Source organism: Rhinolophus sinicus, chromosome 16 (genome assembly GCF_057876585.1).
Source record: "Rhinolophus sinicus isolate RSI-liver-muscle chromosome 16, RSI-T2T, whole genome shotgun sequence".
Taxonomy (NCBI): domain Eukaryota; kingdom Metazoa; phylum Chordata; class Mammalia; order Chiroptera; family Rhinolophidae; genus Rhinolophus; species Rhinolophus sinicus.
The window spans coordinates 119,365,084-119,389,036 of record NC_142516.1 but is presented as its reverse complement, the minus strand read 5'-3'; the positions used below and the strand labels follow the sequence as shown (position 1 = coordinate 119,389,036).

At 36.2% G+C, this 23,953-nt stretch overlaps 1 pseudogene; it reads left to right on the top strand.

Annotated features, from left to right (window-relative positions):
* The first annotated feature begins 22,375 nt into the window (after positions 1 to 22,375).
* LOC109434892 (large ribosomal subunit protein eL19 pseudogene) lies at positions 22,376 to 23,299 on the top strand (annotated as a pseudogene).
* Positions 23,300 to 23,953: the final 654 nt, after the last annotated feature.

The window sequence follows — 23,953 nt, the reverse complement described above, 5'->3', positions numbered from 1 at the left end:
AAGATTTTTTCAAACAGTGCCTCCGATAAGGGGCTAATATCCAAAATATACAAGGAACTCATGAAACTCAACAACAAAAAAACAAACAACCCAATTGAAAAATGTGCAGAGGACCTGAAGAGACATTTCTCCAAAGAGGACATACAAATGGCAAATAGACATATGAAAAAATGCTCATCACTAATCATCAGAGAAATGCAAATAAAAACCACAATGAGATATCATCTCACATCAGTCAGAATGGCTATCATCAACAAGACAAATAGTAACACGTGTTGGAGAGGCTGTGGAGAAAACGGAACGCTCATACACTGTTGGTGGGAATGCAGACTGGTGCAGCCTTTATGGAAAGCAGTGTGGAGTGTCCTCAAAAAATTACGAATAGAATTACCATTTGACCCAGCAATCCCTCTCCTGGGTATCTACCCAAAAAATCTGAGAACATTTATACATATAGACATGTGTGCTCCAATGTTCATTGCAGCTTTGTTTATGGTGGCCAAGATATGGAAACAACCAAAATGTCCTTCGATAGATAAATGGATAAAGAAGTTGTGGTATATATACTCAATGGAATACTATTTGGCGGTAAGAAAAGATGATATAGGAACATTTGTGACAACATGGATGGATCTTGATAGTATAATACTAAGCAAAATAAGTCAGACAGAAAAAGCAGAGAACCATATGATTTCACTGATATATGGTATATAAATCAAAAACAACAAAAGAACAAGACAAACAAAGGAGAAACAAAAACTCATAGACACAGACAATAGTTTAGTGTTTACCAGAATGTAAAGGGGGTGGGGGGTGGGAGATGAGGGTAAGGGGGATGAAATATATGGTGATGGAAGGAGAACTGTCTCTGGGTGGTGAACACACAATGGGATTTATAGATGATGTAATGCAGAATTGTACACCTGAAATCTATGTATTTTCACTAACAATTGTCACCCCAATAAATTATATAAAAAAAACAAAAAACTAAATTCATAATTTGATGCCTCTAATTCTAAATTCCTTAATATTTGGGATATATGAAGAGGCATAAAATTCCAAATAAAACTCTTAATTGAGTGCTTAAATCTCTATTTTAATAACCAAAATTCTCCCAATTTACAAGTTTTTTGTTGTTTGTTTGTTTCTTTTGAGAGAGATGCCATCGGAAAGTTTTATTTATTTGTTTATAAATTTGTTTTTAGGCCCAATATCTTAGCACCATCACCTTTCCATTGACTAAGTTTATTTTACTGCAAGTATAAATGGTATAAAACATTGTTCTAGAAATGTGTTATGATTGTATGAAACCTAACCATACCAGAATTGGAAATAAGGTGAATTACAAATTGGTATTTTTGTCATTTGATGTTTGTTTTGGTTGCATCTCACACTTTTCAGTAACATACATAATTTTGACTTGAGTAGCATGTAAAAATTTATGGCTTTTTACAGCATATAGAAGAAAATTTTGACAATGATTCAATCAATGTGGGTTCTAGTTCTGATTCTGTTGCTAACCAGATGGCTAACCTTTAATATATTTCTTAAACTTCCTTGGCACTTAGCTTACTCATCTGATATATGCAGGCTTAGAGCAAGCCCATAATGCTGTATAAATTTTATTCTGCTTTGAAATGCATGATAAATGCTATTCTTCTGTGACTCACACTTCCAAGTGATTCCTAAGAATGTGTGGAATTCCTACGGTATATATTTACTGTTTGACCATTTGCAAGTTAATACCTCTGAACTTCAATTTGCTCATTGGTAAATGAGAATGTCATTAACTATAGTAAGAAAAATACAACAGTTTTGCAGGGTCTTGCATTGAAGAAATATTTTTCAAATGTTTGTTATTATAATATTAGGGCCAAATCTTATATAATTATACTGTGTTTCAATACTTATATGTAGTTATTTCTATTGTCATTATTATTATTCATGTTGACTCCACTAACATTTTCCCAATCACAAAAGTATATTGGCATGCAGTATTTTTTAGGAATAATTTTGTATGTATTAACATTTTGTAATGAAGTGTATTATCTGAACTTCAAAGCTATTCATGCCATGCAGGTTGCAAAACACTGAAATAGATGATTGCAAAATATTCTTTATGTGCTGTAATTCTGTGTTCTGGAACATCTCTTTATTAGTTAACCAGCGCTGCTACAACAAAATACCACAGCTTGGTGGCTTAAAAAAACAGAAACTTATTTTCTTACAGTTCTGAAGTCTAGAAGTCCAAGGCTACACTTAGGCTACTCTCCTTGACTTGCAGACAGCCCCTTCCCTCTGATCTCACATGCCTTTTTCTCTGTGTGTGCCTGCTCTTCTGGTGCCTCTTCCTTTTCTTAAAAGGACATCAGTCTTATCTGATTATGGACCATGGACCCACCCTAATGACTCATTTAACCTAACTTATCTCCGAAAGGTCCTGTCTACACCTACAGTCACATTGGGAGTTAGGACTTCAGCATGTAAATGTTGGAGAACAATTCAGTCCATCACCCTCTCATAGGGACATGCCTTCCTTAACCAGCAGTGGAGGCTCATCACAGCATTGTCTGGGGTATATTAGCTCTATACAATGGCTTGTTGGATCATGCAAGAGAAGGACAAAGCCTGGAGTACAAATAATATGTATTACTTCATCATCGCTACATCATTTCGAAACTTGTTTAGGGAAAACTCACTGTTCGCGCAGAACAATTCTGTGAGCAGCCATGTGGGGTTTTTCCGATGTGGCCTGATTCTCTCACATCAGCTGGGTGTCCTACAATTTAATTAAATTTTGCCAATAACCAGAGTGAGCTCAGATCCCATAGGTTAAGTGCTCAGTCCCACAGACTTCCCCCACATCAGATGCCAATCACAAGTAGTAAGCTCCTAGGTCACCTACAACTTTTGTCAGACTTGGCTATAAATCAGAGGTACCTACAACCCCCTCCGTGGGTTTGATAATTAGCTAGAGCAGTTCACAGACCCAGGAAAGCAATTTACTTACTATTGCCAATTTATTACAAAGGGTATTTTAAAGACTATAATTGAGCTGACAGATAAAGATGTACGTATGGTGAGTTCTGGAAGGGTATGGAGTTGAAGAATATCTGTCTGTGTGGGTTGGGGCGTGCCATCGTCCCGCCATGTGAATGTGTTCGTCAATCCAGAAGCTCTCTAATCTCTGTAGTTTGGGGAATTTTATGGAGGCTGCATCACATAGGCATGATCAATTATTAACTCCATTTCCAATCAACTCACCACTACCATGTTTCTCCGAAAGTAAGACTGGGTCTTATATTAATTTTTGCTCCAAAAGACACATTAGGGCTTATGTTCAGGGGATGTCATCCTGAAAAATCATGCTAGGGCTTATTTTCCCGTTAGGTCTTATTTTCGGGGAAATGCAGTATCCAGAGAATGAGGATGGGGCTTAGTGTACTAAATTTCTAATCATGATTTGGTCTTTCTGGAGACCAGCTCCCACTCAGGAGCTCACAAAGAATTGATGTTCCTATCACCCAGGAAATTCCAAGGGATTTAAGAGTTCTGTGTCAACAATCTAGAATAACTTGTTCTCCTAGCACTCCTATTTACAAGGATTTTAGGAGCTCTATATCAGGAACCAGTGAGATATATATATGTATATATATTATATTGTGTATTATATACATATATATAGCATGCTATATATATATGTGTGTGTGTATTATATACTATATATGTTATATAATATATGTAGCGTTATTGCTCAGAAATTATTTTAAAAAATACTTAAACGTGGTGTTGTCCAGACTACATTTCCATCAGAATGGCAGACCACATAACTTAGGAGCCTGAGGCACTCATGGGCTCTTCTGTCAGGGAACAGGAGAAGCAGCTTTCTCAGTGATTGATCCTATTGCACAAGAACTCTCGTGTCATATGCAGACTTAAAAACACAACATTCAGCTGAGACACCTTCCTATTGAAACCATTGTATAACATGATGTATTATCTCCATTATGACAAACATCTATGAGTGACCTATATACTAGGTAAAATATGAAACCTAAATTTTAACTAATGGCATGAATCTTTTTACATCAGTGATCCAAACTATTCCATGTATTTTGTTTATTCTATTTTTTGTGTTATCAAAAAGTTCTACTTTTCAGGCTTATCACTTTTCACTGGGAATGTAACAGAAAAAGGGACTCCCAAACTTCCAGAGCTTGCTTATGCTAGCAGTATTTTAAATGAGATACTCTGACTTCAAGTTACCTCATTACTCCTTCACCACAAATCACGTAATCAATGCATACGGTAGATGGGCCATGCTCATTGACTGGAAACCAGATAAACTCCCTGGCTGTGCAATGAAAAAAAAAAAAAAAAAAAAAATCCTGCAGTCAACAAAGTTAAAGTGTTCAGTAGGCCATACTTTGAATGGAATTCGAGCAATGCTATGATAGTGGAGAACACAAAATGCAGACACCATAACAATTAAAGTCAAAGTAAGCCAGGATTTATTTGCATTGTTTTAATGGGCTTACGGGAGGAGGCAGGTGATATTACAGTGCTTACACCAAAACACATGAGCTGAATGAGCTAAAAGAAACAGTTGGATTAGCCATGTGTCAGCATTCTAATCCTATCACACTTGTCAGCACTATAATTTCCAACATATCTCTTAGTTTAAGATACAGTAGACAGCCAGAATGTTTGTTTTCTTCTGATGAGCCATATGACTCAAAGAAAAAACTTAGAAATAGAATACTTCAGATAACAAGGGAGTGTTGCAAATTATAGTGGTTTTGTTCACAGCTGTATAAATGTATTTATTTATTTTTTCTGGAAAACAGTTACACATTGAGCCATATTTCCTAGGGCCCAAATTCCTGAAATAGTAATTTTCCACTCTTCTCTGGTCACTTGAAACCAAGCGGCTTCCAAGTTTTCCTAATACCAATGAAATAAATTTGGAAATGAGAGTCTTGTTTAACTTTTACCATTTGATTAAAATTTTCAAATGCAGCAAAATTACGCTCCACATCTTACACATACATATGCCTAGTTTTAACCCTGTATGTGTGTCCTTATATATAGTATTTAAGAAATTACTTCAGAAAATACCTATGCTGCAGAGTTCAGACTTACATTTCCATCACAATAACAGAGTAGATATTCTTTTTTTTTTTAATTTATTTTTTACATTTATTGGGGTGACAATTGTTAGTAAAATTACATAGATTTCAGGTGTGCAATTCTGTATTACATCATCTATAAATCCCATTGTGTGTTCACCACCCAGAGTCAGTTCTTCTTCCATCACCATATATTTAATCTTACCCTCTTCTCCCACCCCCCACCCCCCTTACCCTCTGGTAACCACTAACAACAAAAAAACAAACAACCCAATTGAAAAATGGGCAGAGGACTTGAGGAGACATTTCTCCAAAGAAGACATACAAATGGCAAACAGACATGAAAAAATGCTCAACATCACTAATCATCAGAGAAATGTAAATCAAAACCACAAAGAGTAGATATTCTGAAATGTCTTTCTGGCTTAAAACATACAGATACTAGATAAGTTACAACCATAAATGTTTAAATGCATTGCAGAGTTTACAAGAAGGTGATGGAGACCCCGAGGGCCTCGTACCCCGTATGCTATCCAAAAGAGTAAACTGATAAGAGAGTTGTAAATAAATATAGGGACTGGGGTTCCTCTGAATGCAGAGGACTTTGGCAGGAGGAGCAGAGAGCTGTGATGGGAATGGGACACTAGAACTTAGGCCTTGCAGAGAGGAGAATCGAAATCTGAAAATACTATATCAGTCTGGGACACCTCAAAGTGTCATGACCTCAGTATAAATTTTAGGGTGACAATTGTCTTTTTTTAAATAAATAGAATTAGTCCATAAACAATTTATTTTTGTAGGCTCCAGGTGAGAATAAAAAAGATGATACTAATTTTTCTCTGAGAATTGCTAAGCCTTTTTTCATGAGGGTCTGCGGTTTGAATTTATATTCTCTGCACCATCAAGGAATTCTCATCCGTAAAAATTAACAAAGTTCTCGCAGTAGGTAGCACCTACTTGTTTCTGTCAGGAATGATGGAATATCTTTTTAATGAATATCATCCTTAATCCAGAATGTTTTAAATAAAAATTAATTAACTTATTCATTTATTTATCTACCAATTATTTAGTATGATTATTTCTACTTTTTACATGGTGTGCTCAGTATATTTTAGTGAATGTAGTATTGGTATATATTGGTTTAAGCCTACCATCATTTGTTTTCTATTTTTCTTGCCTTTGTTCTTTGTTCTCTTCCCAACTTTCTGCTTTATTTTGGATGGAGGAAGCATTCTTTGGTGTTCATTTTTATCTATCCAGTTATCTTTTAGCTATACCTCTGTGTGTGTGTGTGTGTGTGTGTGTGTGTGTGTGTGTGTGAGAGCGAGAGAGAGAGAGAGAGAGAGAATGTGAGTCTATGTGTGTGTGTATTCTACATATTACAATTTATATGTTATAATAATATTTCAACAATATCCCATAATAATGAAAAACACACATGTTAAGTAAACAAATAAGATGAATTAAAAATAATAAATACAGTTTTTTTCCAATTTTATTGAGAGTAATTGATATACATCACTGTATAGGGTTAAGGTGTATGACATGATGATTTAAGTTACATATATTTTGATACAATTTTATCTCTTATCACACGCACACACTCAGAGAACCCATTTTTAATACCTTTTTTAGTGTGCATTTCATATATATATATACACATATATATACATATACACATATGTGTATATATATATATATATATATATATACACACACACATATATATATGACAGGATATAATTTTTTGAAATTTAAAAAACAATAAACACTTTTATTTTAAAGGGTTTATTCCAGTCCCCTAATTTTGTCTTCAATATTTACTTATTTCCAAGTTTTGAAATTATATGTTTAAGTAGGCAAGATTTACTATACTTTCTATTTATTTCTCTAAATCTTACATATAGCTCATATGCAGTACTAAAAGTTAGGTAAAATTATAAATATGTTAAATGCTGACCCTGTGCAAGCTGTTACTGAAGGTATATCTTACTTTGGTAATATAAAAACTTGGGCAATTTTGACAAACATAGGTTTTGAGTATTGAGTACTCTGTGTATAATTTTGTTGAGGTTTGCTTTTTTTTTTTTTTTTAGTAACGCAAACCATAAACATTATATATAAGCAAATGTTTATGTCCAAATCAAATAAACCTTAAAATTAACTTTATGAGGAAACAAACAACATTTAATAAGACTTTAGTTAAATTTCATGTTAACTAAAGATGCTTTCTCAGATTCCTTTACTTAGCCATCTTCCCTCAGGTATTTAAGATTTGAATAATCTACCAGAAAACAAAAAGGAAGAGCTATATAGGAATTCATTTATGGTGTCAAGTGAAGAATGCCTGTTGTTGAAAGTATAGCATGAAAATACTTTCAATCCTTTAATTTCCCCTTTTTAAAATCGTATTATAATTATGACTTATAAGAATTGTTCCTTTAAGATCTTTATTTGACCAATGTTTAAAAATTTTATTGTTCTTTAAAGGTTGCTGTATTTTAACACTTACTGATATTTTATTATTGGTGCCGCACATTATCTTATGCATAGTGAAATGTTTACCTATAACCTTGTTTTTACTCATTTACCACATCCTGTTTTGTTCAATTATCTCTCAGGCAAAGCTATAATTTATCAATTAAAAATTAAAAGTAAGTTACATGTGCTCGTTATAAGACTATGACAGTAAACTGATGACACACACTAATATAAAATGAGACTAATGGTATCTATATCAATAAAATGAATCTTTTGTCCTTTAATGTTGTACAACATATTATTCATACATATACTTTCAAAACATGTGTACCAACATGTTTTTAGACAGATGGAATGCATATAAAGCCACATATATTATAAAAACATCCCCATATATTCATAACTTTGTTTGGAAGGAGATCTCCAAGGGCCATCTTCATGAAAGGTAATTTGGGAAAGCACCATGAGATAGACAGATACATAACCAGTACAGGAGGTAATGTGTAAATGATAAGAATGACCAAAGTAGATGAACCCTTTCAATAACTGTCTGTTTGAAAAATATTTTAGGCACTGAAGTTTAATTTTCACCAAATCAACCAGTAAAATACGTAACACAAAGAGAATTCTTGATCGTACCGTAATACTCCATAAAGACAACTAGACAATGTTCCCAATGTGGAGCCTCATTATCAAAATCAAATGTATTGTCATCATTCTTTATCATATTTATCATATTTTATAATGTATAAAGAGAATTCAAAGTACTCATGAAGGGCTATGGCTATGTCTAACTTTGGTTCTATTGAGTGGGGATCGTCTAATTTTCCATCTTCTCTAAAAGATCCATTTTAATTATATAACTAATGAATTTTAAAATTCTATTTTCTTTCTAATTTTCTTTATAGCTAACTAACTTTCAGTTCTATCACTGCTTATACTTGATTATCACTATGACAAGTCACAAGTTTGGTCTCAGATTTTGCTCTCTTATCTCCAGAAAGGAAAGTTGGGAAGGGTTAGAATGGGTCTTCTCCATCTCAGGTTCTAATATTTAGAATCTGTGATGTTTAAATTATAGAATATGAATCATTACCCTGAACTAACACAAATAATTAATTTGGTGAGAAGTCTCCTAATAATGAAGTCTTCTTTCGGGCTAAGGTGTTTTCTTGGAAAAAGCCATTTCTGTACGAGTAGCCCTTCTGCATAACCAGGGTATTCAGCCATCGAGAAGACAAGTGCATCCAGAGAGCTGTGCAAGAAAACAGCTTCTTGTTTCATAGACTCATCACCTGCAACAGAAAAAGGGAGGGGGGAAGGTACTTAGAATGGAAAAAGTTTTTTTTCATATACAAATAGCACTGTATTTAGCAGTGCAGCCAAATTGCAGACTTCTCTAAAAGCAGAGTGACAAGAAGATGTTTCTCTTTATAGCAATCAGTGAGTGTGGCTCACCCAAAGTTTTACAGTGCAAAGGAGAGAACGTGCAAAGTGGCAAGCACCTGCCAATAATGCACTACAGATAGTCTTTCTTCACTGGTTCTTAACAATTTTTATTAGCATATCCTCTGTAAAACTAACAGAAATTAAGGTTCGCATTTAGCAATCTAAGACATTCTAATATATGCTATAAATATTGAGATAAAGCATGCCATCATGTTCTTTGGATAATCTATGGATTACTCTGCAAATATACTGAGCTCAAAGTTGTAAAATACTTTTGGAAATAAAGGGGTTTATAACATCTGTAATATATTCTTCTTATACCATATCCCCTCATTCCTCATGTGTGAAATTTCATGCATCTGGAATCCTTGATTTCAAATGGACTTATAGAAGGAGCTGGCGATGCCTATCTTCCTTACTGGAATGCCAGCTCCTTAAGGAAAGGATGGTGGAAAATAAAACCAATCTCTTGACTTTACATAAAATGTGTATGCCTAAATAGTCAAGAAAGTCCAGTCAGCACTTAGGTTTCCTGAACTGCTTTTTGTAAAACCCAAAGGAGTGCCTGAGAAGAAGGTGAATTGGAGGGGCCATTGAACACAGAGCATTTTTCCAATTACAGGAACACCTGCACTGTATGGCTTTATGCTGATCTGTTGTGAGCATTTTATAGAGTGTTTAATAGTCCTTCAATTCCTCATTCTGCAATCCAAAATTGGCTGGGGGTTGTTGCTGGCATGCTAAGACCTATTGGAGACTTCTCACTGGGGTTAATACGATACGCTACCCGCAATCTAGAATGTTTGGCCTGGTGGAGTCTCAAATGCCACCCATAGACACTCTAATTAACAGACTCAATGCATTGGCTTCTGGAAAAGAAAAGAAAAAAAGTATTGTTTTCTTTCAGTTAATGAGAAAGGATTGTTGAAAAAAAAAAACATGACTCAGCTCTTCACCAGAGAAACTATTTACATGGGCAAGAAAGGCTGCTGCAGGCTTGTAAAAATCCTGCCGCAGATTTTTTTTTTCCTTTTTGAAACTGTGGTTCAGGTAGAGTTATGCATTTTTAAACATCTTTTCAACATCTATTGCTTAAAATAAACACGTGCGCTGCTGCCAAAGGACCCGAACAATAATTACCTTAATTGTCTCTGTTTATCCTTGGAGAAATGCACAGTATTGAAACTGCGACGTGAGAGTTGTTGGGCTTTTAAACACTCCCTTTCTGTATAGTTAGCAAACAGTAAGGAATGAATATAAAGTTTACCTGTATTTATGTGGTGGTTTTCAAAAATCACACTTTTATTTAAGTGCAGCTCCAGCATTTTTTCAATCCTGCCAACTGTATTTTTAAAATCTCCTTTGGAGTAAAACATTAATGAAATAGCATAGTTTGCTTTTCTAAGACAAAGCTACATTTGGAATCTTTTCCGGCATTACTGTTGCTGTTATTTAAAATTTTTAACTCAGAATGATCTGTTAGTAGGAAGATGCAACACACACCCCCAAAAATGACTGAGACTGTTTCTTTTTATAAGTCATCAAGGAAAGACACATAAACTAACCGTTCTTATGTTTTGTTGGTCAAGGTGAATACCAAGCTTCATGCCTTAGTGTTTTTGAGTTTTACATTATAGAAAATATTCCAGCACTGAAGTTGGTGCCTTCTTTGAATTTTGACTCTGATTAATTTTTCTGTAACTTCTGTTACATTACTTTTTTTTTCTTCAGCAATACTTAAATTCACTGAAAATAGCTAAATGTAATAACCTCTCTTCAGTGATTGTTTTAAAAATCACATAGCAGAAAAGAATAAAGATATCTGTTGTTATGCCAATAAGCCACCAGGGTTATGTTAAGGCCAAGGAATGCAAACTACTAGTAATCAAAAATCTTGTCCAGGAACATCAATGTACACTTATCTTAAGGGTAATTGAATATTACTTTTAGAGTCAAATTAATACGAAGCCTCCTAGTAGCATTGGCTGTATCATTACTGTTGCTGTGCAACTAACAGTAAAATTCCTTCTTGTGTCTCAGTTCTTTGTCAACAATATAGAAATAAAACTATGTGTCCCCCACTCTGTAAGGTAATGTTGTCAGCCCGACTCTTTTCACCTTGAATTAGATTCTGTTTATATATGAAGGTGGTCTGAAGGTAAAATAGGCTCTTGGGGAACACTATTAACTCTTACAGGCCATTTCAGTGAATATATTAAGGTAGTAATTTATTTGTTGGCCTTTTAACTGGATGGTGGGGGAGTCTAACATCTTCTCAGGTTATAGTAACAACTTTGGAGCTTAACTGATGCCTAATATATTAATTGCTGTAAACGGTGTTCCTTTCATTACTAGAGAATGTCAGATCTGTAAAAGTTTGAGTGACTTGGCAGTTTATATAAACTTTCAAGTATGTATTCTGTAAAAATTTTTGAATTTACCAATATTCTCTCTCTCTCTCTCTCTCTCTCTCTCTCTCTCTCTCTCTCTCTCTCTCTCTCTCTCTCTCTCTCATCTTTTTTCCAACAACATAGAAAGAGGTCAAGTAAGAATTAGGTTATACCTCAAACTGATGAGAATAGGATTGCTAATAAAACCTAAGGGCACCTTTGTGATGTTAGCAACATTTGTAAGATTATATCCATCATTTAATCTGAAGCAGCACTCTCTCTCTTCATTTTTCTTTTCTTAAGCAATTAAAACTGCATTGGTTCTTAATTTAGCTCATGCTACAATTGAATATATTAAGGTTAAATCTGTGTTCTTTGCAATGATTATAATTTTGTGGAAAGTGTCTTGTATAAAAGCAATTATTTTAAATCATATTTGCTAATGAGCTTTCCCTCATTTTTGTTCACTTATAGATGGAATTATATCTTTAGTCAGAAGGGAAAAGAAAAACATGGCTGTCATTGTCATATAGCAAAATGAGGACACTCAGAGACCCCTGCGGGAATGTAGTATCTATCTGCCATGAACACAGGAGCTAAAATGTTTGTTCCTTCCTGGGGGCATCATCAGTCAGTGAGGCTTTGTTTTGGAAATGCCTGTAGGTGGAAAGAGCTAATGGCAAGCCCAGCACAGTGTTACACACCTACTCAGCATTCAGGAAATGTTTGTTGATTACACAGACTAATTGGAGGTACTGTCACTCAAAGTACTCTTTAAGTGATTTCTGATGATCCACTGGCTAAATCACTACAAAAAAAATAAATAAATAAATTGTGCAGTAGTAATACTTCCACCAATAGGCAGGCCTTAAAATCAGCCCAGTGCATTAACCTCCAGGCCAGTTGGATTCTCTCTTCCTGATGGTGACTGAAACTGCCTTTAGTTCAAGTAGATACTGAATTATTTCAGGACCACCTTTAATTAGGACTTCATTTGTAAAGGCACTGCAGGAAGCTAGGCTGGCTTCCTAAAAAATCTTTGATCCTTAGCACCATGGAAGATAGAATAAGGTAAGGCAGTTTCCCTCACTGTGATAACCAAAAGATAAATATTTATTACATTTGGGAACTTGTCCATTCGGACATTTTATGATCATAGATCCCATGCATGGATTCAGTGGTGAAATAAGGCTGTGTTTGGGGGAACCTCTCTAAGGAGATCCTGGTTTGGGCAGAAAGGGCATATAGATTCTGCAATATTGGTCACAATCCTGGTTTTTACAGTGTTTGACTCTATTATATTGCAGATGTTGGGTCATTGTGCAAATGGGTTGAGAGAATACTGACTTTCAGTAAAAGCCCTGCTACAATTTCATCCTCACTTGTGCAATGTCTGAGCAAGGAGACAATAACTAAGATAATTCTTTAACGATGAAGCCCAATGAAAGTCATCCAGGAAAATAGCAGGATGGGAGGCAGGTGAACACCTAGAAATGTATTTAAAATTGTTTCCCTTTTATAAGATTGATTTTGAACAGGGAGAGCCACAGAAATCCAGGGAGGAAAAATGAGAGTCATTTCGAAGAGAAGCAGCAGCACGAATAAAAGTCAGATTTGGTGAGATGAAGTCTATGCTTTGAGAAATGACAATTTCACTCTATAGTCCTGAAATACTGCTTGATAACATTTGAATTTAAACAGTACACTTAGTAATATAAATGGATTTGAAACACAAATACAGTCCCTAAATACTCATAAAGTATTTGCTAGAGATCCACAAGTAGCATAAAAGCCCTTCAATACACAGGAAATGTGGGCTCAGCTACACTTACTTTTTTCACTTGCGAGACAACTTGATGTTCTTTCAGATTTGATCTCACTGGGTTAACCAAGTAGACTAGAAATATTGCTGACATGCACACAATGCATGCGAGTCTGGTCTGTTCTTATGAACTTGGTATAAACCGGACTAACGAAAGGTGATTTTGGAAGAAGCGTTTTGCGAGTTTCCAATTTTGAAGCTATTATCTCTGTACTGCAAGGAGTAACACAAACGAAAATCGGAAACTGGAGGACATAAGAGAAGAGAATGAGTTTCTTGGAAATACTCTATAGATATTTCACTAGGTCCTAGGAAGATAAAGCTAAGAAAATAAATTACTTTTTACATGCAATATATTTAGTTGAAGCCCTGGGGTCAAGAATAGGCTCATGGTGAATAGATACTTTGGGACAACTGAGAGGCCCCCAGGCTTTAAAATTCTTTGATACTGCACCTAACCTTTAGAACTTTTCAAAAGCATACTGCAAGTTGCCTCTTTGAAAATTCCCGTTTGAAAATAAAGTCTAAAATTATAGAAAAAAATATGACCCAGAGTCTGTGTCCAAAGTATATATATATGTGGCCTTTGAAGAAGGGATGCCCAGGGAAAGGAGTGCTGACTAAGCAGAGGTGGGGCTAGACTTAAATATAGGCTTTTCTGTTAAGTTGGAGGATGTGCCCTTTTACACTGAGGTGCATCAATATGACTTTTCATTTTCTTGTTTTGTGTGTGTGGTGATAGATATTTTTTTTTATTAGTTTCAGGTGCACAAGACAAAGTAGTACTTAAGACGTTTATCATTTATATCCCTCACACTGTGTGAATCCCTCTCCCCCCATCCACTATCCCTCTGACATCGCACAGAGCCATTACATTTCCACTGTCTCTATTCCTAATGCTGTACTCCGCTTCTTGCAAGTATATACATACACACACACACACACACACACACACACACACACACACACATATAAAATTATAGTTGGCATTCATTATTGTTCAGCTTCAGGTGTACAGTGCAGTGATCAGGCATCTACATCATCCCTGAGGTGGTCTCCCAAATGGGACACATGTCCATTGGATACCCTACAACATCTTTACAACATTATTGATTACATTCCCCAAATTAATTTTCAAAACCCCGTGGCCATCTTGTGGTTACTGACTGTTTTCTAATCCCCTCACCTTCCCCCTTATCCCCACCCCCCTGCCCATCTAGCAACCCTCAGTTGTCTCCAAAACTGTTTCTGATTAGTTCATTCACTTATTTTTTCTTTAGATTCCACATATAAGTGAGATCATATTGTATTTGTATTTCTCTGTCTGACTTATTTCACTTAGCATAATGTTCTCTAGGTCCATCCATGTTGATGCAAATGGTAAGATTTCTTTCTTCTTTATGGCTGTGTAATACTCCATTGTATAAATGTACCACAATTTCTTAATCCAGTCACCTACCGATGGGCATTTCGGTTGTTTCCATGTCTTGGCTATTGTGTATAGTGCTGCAATAAACATAGGCGTGCATAAAGATTTTTGAATTGGAGTTGTGGATTTCTCTGGATAGATATCTAGGAGTGGAATTTCTGGATCATAAGGTAGTTCCATTTTCAGATTTTTGAGATACCTCCATACTGTTTTCCATAGTGGCTGCACCAATCTGCAATCCCACCAACAGTGCACAAGTGTTCCCTTTTCTCCACATCTGCACCAGCACTTGTTGTTTGTTGATTTATTGATGATAGCCATTTTGACTGGGGTGAGGTGGTATCTCATTGTGGTTTCTATTTGCATTTCTCTGATGGTTAGTGAGGTTGAGCATTTCTTCATATGTCTGTTTGCCACCTGTATGTCCTTTTTAGAAAAATGTCTCTTCATGTCCTCTGCCCATTTTGTAATTGGGTTGTTTGTTTTTTTGGAGTTGAGTTGAGTGACTTTTTCATAAATTTGTGATATTAACCCCTTATCAGATATATCATTGGCAAATATCTTTTCCCATTCAATAGGATCCCTTTTTGTTTTATTGATAGTTTCCTTTTCTGTGAAAAAACTTTTTAGTTTGATGTAATCCCACATGTTTATTTTTTCTCTTACTTCCCTCGCGCGAGGGGATATATCAGTAAAAATCTTCTCCGGGTAATGTCTGTGAAGTTTCTTCCTATGTTTTCTTCTAGGAATTTTGTGGTTTCAGATCTTAAATTTAAGTCTTTAAGCCATTTTGAATTTATTTTTGTGTATGGTGTAAGGAGGTGATCCAGCTTCATTTTTTTTGCATGTGTCTGTCCAGGTTTCCCAGCATCATTTATTGAATTGACTGTCTTTACCCCACCGTACATTCTTGCTTTCATTATCGTAGATTAAATGGCCATATAGGCATGGATTTATTTCTGGACTCTCTATTCTGTTCCATTGATCTGTGTCTGTTTTTATGCCAGTACCATGCTGTTTTGATTACTGTAGCCTTGTATAATTTGATGTCAAGTATTGTTATACCTCCCACTTTGTTCTTATTTCTCAAGATTGCTGAGGCTATCCGGGGTCTTTTACGGTCCCATATAAATTTTAGGATTATATGTTCTATTTCTGTGAAAACCGTCATTGGTTGTTTGATAGGATTGTATTGAATATGTATATTGCCTTAGGCAGTATGGACATTTTAACTATATTAATTATTCCTATCTATGAACATGGTATGTGTTTCCATCTATTTGTATCTTCTTTCACTTTTTTCTTCACTGTCTTATAATTTTCTGAGTACTGATCTTTTACTTCTTTGGTTAAATTTTTTCCAAGGTATGTTATAGTCTTTGGAGCAATTGTAAATGGGATTGCTTTTTTAATTTCTCCTTCTGATGTTTTATTATTGGTATATACAAATGCAACTGATTTCTGAATATTAATTTTGTATCCTGCTGCTTTACTAAATTCATCTATCAGCTCTAATAGTTTCTTGGTGGAATCTTTAGGGTTCTCTCTATATATAGTATCATATCATCTGCATATAATGACAATTTTGCTTCCTCCTTACCGATTTGGATGCCTTTTATTTCTTTGTCTTGTCTGATTGCTGTGGCTAGAACTTCCAGAACTATGTTGAATAGAAGTGGAGAAAGTGGGCAATCTTGCCTTGTTCCTGATCTTAAGGGGAATGGTTTTAGCTTTTCCCGATTGAGTATGATGTTATCTGTGGGTTTATCATATATGGCCTTTACTATGTTAAGATATGATCCCTCTACTCCCACTTTCTTAAGGGTTTTTATCATAAGTGGTGGCTGGATTTTATCAAATGCTTTTTCTGCATCTATTGATATGATCATGTGATTTTTATTTTTTCATTTTGTTAATGTGGTGAATCACATTGATTGATTTGCGGATGTTGAACCACCCTTGCATACCAGGGATGAATACCACTTGATCATGGTGTATGATCTTTCTAATGTATTGCTGAATTCTCTTCGCTAATATTTTGTTGAGGATTTTTGCATCTATGTTCATTAGCGATATTGGCCTGTAGTTTTCTTTTTTTGTGGTGTCTTTGTCTGATTTTGGGATTAGGGTGATAGTGGCTTCGTAAAAAGTGTTTGGGAGTCTTCCCTCCTTCTGGATTTTTTGGAAGAGCTTGAGGAGAATAGGTGATAATTCTTTTCTGAACATTTTGTAAAATTCACCTGTAAAGCCATCTGGTCCAGGGCTTTTGTTTGTTGGGAGATTGTTGATTACTGATTCAATTTCCCTGGTAGTAATCAGTCTATTCAGGTTTTCTGCTTCTTCTTAAGTTAGCCTTGGAAGGTTGTACACCTCTTGAAAATTGCCCATTTCTTCCAGATTGTCAAATTTGTTGGCATACAGTTGCTCATAGTAATTTCTTAAAGTTTTTTGTATTTCTGCGGTGTCTATTGTCACTTCTCCTCTTTCATTTCTGATTTTATTAATTTGGGTCCTCTCTCTCTTTTTTTTAATGAGTCTGGCTAAAGGTTTGTCAATTTTGTTTATCTTCTCTAAGAACCAACTCTTGGATTCATTGATCTTTTGTATTGTTTTTCTGGTTTCTATTTAATTTATCTCCACTCTGATCTTTATTATCTCCTTCCTTGTACTCCCTTTAGGCTGATTTTGATGTTCTTTTTCCAGATCCCTTAAGTGTGAAGATAAACTGTTGATTAGTGATGTTTCTTGTTTCTTTAGGTAGGCCTGCGATGCTATGAATTTCCCTCTTAGGACTGCTTTTGCGGCATCCCATAGATTTTGGATCATCGTATTTTCATTTTCGTTTGTCTCGAGATATCTTTTGATTTCTTCCTTGATCTCCTGTTTGACCCATTCATTATTTAGTAACATGTTATTCAGCCTCCATGAATTTGTGTGTCTTCCAGTTTTTTTCCTGTAGTTCATTTCTAATTTCATAGCACTGTGGTCAGAGAAGACAATTGATATGATTTCAATTTTCTTAAATTTATCAAGACTTGTTTTGTGGCCTAACATGTGGTCTATCTTGGAAAATGTTCCGTGTGCGCTTGAGAAGAACGTTCATTCTCCATTGGGTTGAAATGCTCTGAAAATATTGATTAAATCCAAGTGGTCCAATGTATTATTTAAGGCTGTTGTTTCCATATTGATTTTCTGTCTGGAAGACCTGTCCCTTGTTGTCAGTGTGTGTTGAAGTCCCCAACTATGATAGTGTTACTGTTGATCTCTGTCTTTATATCAGTCAGTATCTGTTTTATATATTTAGGTGCTCCTATGTTGGGTGCATAGATGTTTACTAGGGTTATGTCCTCTTGTCAGATCGATCCCTTTATTATTATATAGTGCCCATCTTTGTCTTTTAACATGTTCTTCATTTTAAAGTCTATTTTGTCAGATATAAGTATTGCAACTCAAGCTTTTTTCTCATTTCCATTTGCATGAAATATCTTACTCCAACCCTTCACTTTCAGCCTGTGTGTGTCTTTTGATCTGAGGTGAGTCTCTTGTATACAGCATATACAAGTGTCTTGCTCTCTTATCCACTCAGCCACCCTGTGTCTCTTGATTGGAGCATTTAATCCGTTTACATTTAAAGTTATTATTGATAGGTACATAGTTATTGCCATTTTTAAATTTGTAGTTAGTTTTCATCTTTCTTCTATTTACAGAAGTCCTTTTAGTATTTCTTGCAATGCTGGCTTGGTGGTAATACATTCCTTTAGCTTATTCTTTTCTTGGAAGCTCTTTATCTCTCCATCAATTTTAAATGATAGCCTTGCTGGATAAAGCAATCTAGGTTGTAGGCCTTTGTTTTCCATCACTTTGAGTATCTCCTGCCAGTCCTTCCTGGCCTTCAATGTTTCTGCAGAAAAGTCATTTGATAGTCTTATGGGAGTTCCCTTGTATGTAATGCTCTGTCTTTCTCTTGCTGCTTTTAGGATTCTCTCTTTATCTTTAACCTTTGCCATTTTAACTACAATGTGTCTTGGTGTGGACCTGTTTGGGTTTATCCTAGTTGGAACACTCTGCACTTCCTGGGCTTGTATGTTTATTTCCTTCATCAGGTTAGGGAAGTTTTCGGACATTATTACTTCAAATATGTTCTCAATCCCTTGCTTCCTCTCTTCACCTTCTGGTATTCCTATGATGTGCATGTTATTGCCCTTGATGTTATCCCATTGGTCTCTTAAACCATCTTCATTGTTCTTTATTCTTTTTTCTTTCTGTTGTTCTGTTTGGGTGATCTCTGCTAACTTGTCTTCTAAGTCGCTGATTCGATCCTCTGCTTCATCTAACCTGTTGTTAATTCCTTCAAGTGAGTTCTTTACTTCAGTAATTGTGTTCTTTAGTTCTAACTGGTTGTTCATTATGATTTCTACATCCTTCTTTATGTTGTCTCTAAGCTCCGTAAACATTCTTATCATCAGTGTTCTGAACTCTGTATCTCATAGGTTGATTATCTCTGTTTCATTTGGTTCCATTTCTGGAGATTTCTTCTGTTGTTTTGTTTGGGACATGTTTCCTTTTTTCCCCTTTCTGGCTGACTCTCTGTGTTTGCTTTGATGTTTTAGGTAGATCCCCTAGAGTTCTTAGTTCTTGCTGGGTTATCTTATGTAGTATGTGTCCTTTATATTTGACTTGCACTACTTCATTCTTCTCCTCTGCATGTGCTCCAAAGGTGACTCTTGTGTGTTGTGTATATTGTCCTGTTAAAGAAGATCTTTAATTGCTTTTCGCTTGTGACTAGGTGGTGTTAACTCCTTGGCTGACTAGTTTTGAGACTTGGCTCTGCCCACCACAGGGTATTCTGCTGCTTGAGAGTTGACCACTTAAATGTGGTTTGGCCTCTATGGGCTCTTGTGCCTGTAGAGAATCCCCTCTGGGTGTGTCATTTGTAGGTCAAACCCGGTAGTACTCTGGTTTGGTGTGGAGTTGCCTCTGGGTATGTTGAATCTTATGCCTCTTAAGCTGGGCTCTGCTAGGGCAATTTCAGAACAAAGCAAATCACCAAGCACAACAACAACAACAACAGCAAAAAAAAAAAATCAAACACATTCACATGTAAAAACAAACGACAACCCCCAGTCAACACAGGCAAAGATATCAAAGATATAAAGACAAAACAAAACAAAACAAAACCAGTGCCAGTCTTGGCTTAAGCCCACCAAGTAATCTCCAGGTTGTCCTCTGCTGTACCAAAGAGTCCCCTGTGTATTGTGCAGGCAGAGCCGGTCACCTCGTGCCCAGAGTGACATTGGGACTGTAAATTTAGATGCGTAGGGCTGAGGGGTCTGGATGGTAGTTTCTACAAAGTCAGTGCAGTGTCTGCCCTTGCCTGCATATATGTGCACTGAGAGTAGCACCACCAGCCCTGTGTCCAGTTCTCCTGAGTCTTAGGGCACTTCTTCCGTGTGTGTGTGTGTGTGTGTGTGTGTGTGTGTGGCAGGCCGGAGATTTCTGAGCTGCTGAAAGCCTGGAGCTGCATCTGCCGCTTACTGCTGATTCCTGGGAGTGCCTCTGCAGTTGTAATTGCCCTGCCCTAGGCAGGCCAGAAAGGGTGGGGGTTGGGGATGGAGGGGTCTTATCTCTCCCAGCCCAGCCATGTCACACTCTTCCCACAGGCCAGAAAAGGTGGTGGCTGGGGGTGGAGGAGTCTCTTATCTCCTAGCCCAGCAAAAACCACACTCTTCCCAGCCTCTTCCCTGGGTCCAAGTTGCACGCCAGTCTTCCCAGAGCATGAGCACTAAGGCTCCTCTGTAATCTGACACTACTCCTCAGTTCAGCGGCCAGTTTAAGTCTCTGGAAGGGTGGGGGTAGGATTGGAAGGGGGGTGGGGGGGGAGAGGGGCCCAGGTATGGAATTTGTGTCCTTTGTCCGTCCTAGGGCCTAACTGGAGGTATCAGCTGAGGTTATTGCTTCATATGCTGCATATGCTGCCCCCTCGGCGGGAGAGATCAGCTGTGGGATGCAGGGAAAGAGCCCACCTCCTGGCTTTTGTGTTCTCTGTTCCATCCTGGGATCCCCTGCGTCTCTGCAGCTGCGGATATCGGCCGCATTTCCACCGCCGCAGATGCAGGCCGCGTCTCCACTACGCTCCCTTCCCTCTTCCCCTGCTCACCCAATTTGCCCACCTTCAAGTAATCCTTGCACGAGTCTCTTAGCTGTGCTGCGTGATGAGCAGAGAGTCCTTTGATGGGTTAGAGATGTCCCGTTTGTGATAAGATCTGGAGGAGAACTCAAAAAGTGCGCCCCGCTGTTGCCATTCCTATGACATCACTCTGACTTTTCATTTTCTAATCATTGCTTCATATGTTTTGTCTGCATATATTTATTCTCTAAATGCAAACTTACATTGCAGAAATTCTCGTTGGTTTAGAACTTTGTTTTGTCAAATCAAAATTTGTTCTCCCAGAGAACAGATGTTAGGTGAGTTTCAGCACTCTTAAGAAACACTTAAAAACCTCAACTTATGTGTACTTTAGGCAAGTGAATGACCAATGGTGATTTATGAAGTAAGAGAGCCAAAATGAGTCTAGTCTAACCTCCTTTCCAAGTGAGAAAATAGAGATTTACACATTTATTCCAACTTATTTAGCTTGGGGATTTACAGAACTTTAACTTCAGCTCCCCCTACTCCCATTTAGTTTCAAAACTAAGAAGTCCATCTATGGCTTATGTGGCTTTCTTTGTTATATTTCATTACAGAAAATATGTAATGGAATTATTATTGATAAATTATCTGAAAGGTGACATGATTTCCTTTTCTGTTTTCAAATCTTTTTCATTTTATATTTATTTATTTATTTATTTATTTATTTATTTATTTATTTTTAAGGAGGGCACAGCTCACAGTGGCCCATGTGGGGATTGAACCGGCAACCTTGATGTTATTAGCACCATGTTCTAACCAACTGAGCTAACCGGCCACCTCTCTTTTTTCAAACTTTAAAGCATGCATTTAACTTTTAAAATGATTACTAAATGTCTGTAATTATAGAAATCTCAATTCTCATTCACCCCAGATTATCCAATGTACTGTGAAACTCCAATTTGGGGACATATAATTAGTGGTGAAATTCTGTGTTCCAGGAGCTTTTCAGGAATCAGCTGCGACATAAAGCATGTAAACATTCTTTAAAAAACAAATAGTGATAAGCAACCCAAGTGTCCATCAAGGAATAAATTGATAAACAAAATATGATATATACATGCAATGGAATATTATTCAGCCTTAAAAAGGAAGGAAATTCTGATATTATGGATGAACCAACAATGCATGATCCTTGACGCACTAAGTAAAATAAGTAAGTCATAAAAAGACAAACACTGTGTGATTTCACTTATATAAGGTACCTAGATTAGTCAAATTCATAGAGACAGAAAGTGGAATGGAGGTTGCCATGGGTTGGGGTGAGGGAGAAATACAAAAAATTGATTTCGCAAGAGAAAAATATTTCTGGAGTTTGGTTGTACAGCAGTATTAATGTACTTAATACCACTGAAGTGTACACATAAAAATAGTTAAGATGGTAAATTTTATATTATGTGCACTCTACCACAATTAGAAAAGTTTTAAAAGCAAATAAATATGAAAAACAAGGAACAAATAAATACCTTTCCCTCCACAGCCATTAATATGCTCAGACTTCAGAAGAGGCTTGCCTCCAGGGTCCTCTGCTGTGGCAAAAAGAAGGTCTGGTTGGACACCATCAGCAGATTTGGAAGCTGATCAAAGATGAGCTGATCATCCAGAAGCCTGTGATCATCTATGTCCAAGGTCGATGCCAGAAAACCACCTTGGTCTGCAGGAAGGACAGGCATATGGGCATACTCATAGGTAAGCGAAAGAGTACTGCCAATGCTCGAATGCCTGAGAAGGTAACCTGGATGAGAGTGCTCCACCAACTGCTCAGGTGATACCGTGAATCTAAGAACACTGACCGCCACATGTGCAACCTGTATCTGAAAGTGAAGGGTAATGTGTTCAGAAAGTAGCCCATTCTCATGGAACACATTCACAAGCTGAAGGCCGACAAGGCTCGCAAGAAGCTTCTTGCTAACCAGGCTGAGACTCGTAGGTCTAAGACCAAGGAAGCATGCAAGCGTGGTGAAGAGCAGCTCCAGGCCAAGAAGGAAGAAATCAATAAAACTCTGTCCAAAGAAGAGTCCAAGAAATAAAGCTCCACCTTTCTTACCTGTACATAGTGACCTGGACTGAAACTCAGCTCTCGTTGCCATTCTTCAGTACATAGATCAATCATTCAATAAAAAAGCCTTCATTTGCAAAAAAAAAAAAAAAAAAAAAAAAAAACAGTGAAAATTAAGTCTGATTGTGAGACTGGAAGGAAAATTTTCTTGGATTATGCTTGATTTGTTTTTTTAGGAAAAATAGTGAGGAAAGCTGCCAGCTGGAAAGAAAGTAGAGAAACCAGAGCTAATAATAGTACAATGATATTTATTTATTTGTTTGTTTGTTTGTTTTTATTATTTATGAAGATAGAATTACAGTTTGAATGTGTGAAGAGACAGCACAACACCCAAATTTAAGCCCAAAGCCTGCTAAAACTGTCTGTGTCTGAATCCTGACTTAGCTATTTAATGGTGTGTGCTCTGAAGCATGTTAAGCAATCTCACACTACTTAGATTTCTCACATTAACATTTGGGTAATCATACTACTTATACCAAAGAGTTGCTGTGAGGATTTAAAAAATTAAAATATGAACTGCACATAGAAGCATTTAAAGCCTGACATTTAATAAATATAATTCAGTATGTAGTAAATTTAAAAATCTAAGATAAATAAAAATGAAAAAAATAGATTACCAGTTAATTTCTTTATAGAGTCTAATCTATGTTGTGAATTATTTGTAGAAATAATAATTATAAAAATAATGCTTTTGTTTAATTGCAACAACATATTACATTTTTCCAAGATGATTTTAGTCCATGTTGTCATCTAAAATCTCTCTCCTAACATATAACCTCAACAAAGATTTAAAATGTTTTTTGCATTTTCTTCTATTTTTTAAATGACAATACTGAATAATGTTTAACATTGAAATAAAAAGAATGAAGAAATAGGAAATTCACATTTATTTTCAGGAATACTGGGCTGAAGAAGAATAATTACATTTGTATTGTTAGGCACTGAATGCTGGAATCACAGTGATGACTGAATGATTTATTGCTTAGTTGTGCTCACATTTTTTTTAT